This window comes from Hylobates moloch, unplaced genomic scaffold (assembly GCF_009828535.3).
Source record: "Hylobates moloch isolate HMO894 unplaced genomic scaffold, HMol_V3 SCAFFOLD_13, whole genome shotgun sequence".
NCBI lineage: Eukaryota > Metazoa > Chordata > Mammalia > Primates > Hylobatidae > Hylobates > Hylobates moloch.
The window spans coordinates 50810928-50812424 of record NW_026652288.1 but is presented as its reverse complement, the minus strand read 5'-3'; positions in this window follow the sequence as shown (position 1 = coordinate 50812424).

Sequence of the window (1497 nt, the reverse complement as noted above, 5' to 3'; positions counted from 1 at the left end):
GTGAGCCCGGGAGGCAGAGCTTGCAGTGAGCCGAGATTGCGCCACTGCACTCCAACATGGGCGACAGAGACTCCATCTCAAAAAAAAAAAAAAAAAAATGTTATTCCACGAATATCTTTCAGACCCAACTCTTCCACTCTCTCCATACCCCTAGTCACTGCCTTAGTTATCCACAAGCCCCAACCCCCTCATTGCTTACTTGCATTGCTACTATATATGCATTTAACAGATTCCTTGTCTCCCGGTTGGTCTTCATGAAAATAGGCACCACATTGTGGCCTCAGGGACTCTTACTGAACACCTGAACATAGACTTCATCATATGGTATAAATGAAATCAAGACCGGGTGCAGTGGCTGACACCTGTAATCCCAACACTTTGGGAGACCAGGGCGGGCAGATCACTTGAGGTCAGGAGTTTGAGACCAGCCCGGTCAACATGGGGAAACTCTGTCTCTGCTAAAAATACAAAAATTAGCCGGGCGTAGTGGTGGGTGCCTGTAATCCTAGCTACTGGGGAGGCTGAGGCAGGAGAATCCCTTGAACCCAGGGGGCGGTGGTTGCAGTGAGGTGAGATTGTGCCACTGCACTCCACCCTGGGGGATAGAGCTAGACTCTATTCAAACAAACAAACAAACAAATGAAATAAAATCTTTCGGCTGGGTGCCGTGGCTCACGCCTGTAATCCCAGCACTTTGGGAGGCTGAGGCGGGCAGATCACAAGGTCAGGAGTTTGAGACCAGCCTGGCCAATATGGTGAAACCCCATCTCTACTAAAAATACAAAAATTAGGCCGGGCGCGGTGGCTCACGCTTGTAATCCCAGCACTTTGGGAGGCCGAGGCGGGCAGATCACGAGGTCAGGAGATCGAGACCACTGTGAAACCCCGTCTCTACTAAAAATACAAAAAAATTAGCCGGGCGTGGTGGCGGGCGCCTGTAGTCCCAGCTACTCGGAGAGGCTGAGGCAGGAGAATGGCGTGAACCCGGGAGGTGGAGTTTGCAGTGAGCCGAGATCGCGCCACTGCACTCCAGCCTGGGAGACAGAGCGAGACTCCGTCTCAAAAAAAAAAAAAAAAAAAAAATACAAAAATTAGCCGGGCGTGGTGGCGGGTACCTGTAGTCCCAGCTACTCAGGAGGCTGAGGCAGGAGAATTGCTTGAACCTGGGAGGCGGAGCTTGCAGTGAGCCGAGATTGTGCCAGTGCACTCCAGCCTGGGCAACAGAGCAAGACTCTGGTCTCAAAAATAAATAAATAAAAATAAAAGTCTTTCCAGGCCCTACCTGTCACCTAGAGGTGTGAGTAGAATTCTTAGTCTTGCCCACTCAACTACTTATCAGTCACAAAATAGGCCAAGTGCCAGCCAGGCACGGCAGCTCACGCCTGTAATCCTAGCACTTTGAGAGGCCAAGGCGGGTGGATCACGAAGTCAGGAGGTCGAGACCATCCTAGCCAACATGGTGAAACCCTGTCTCTAGTAAAAATACAAAAAATTAGC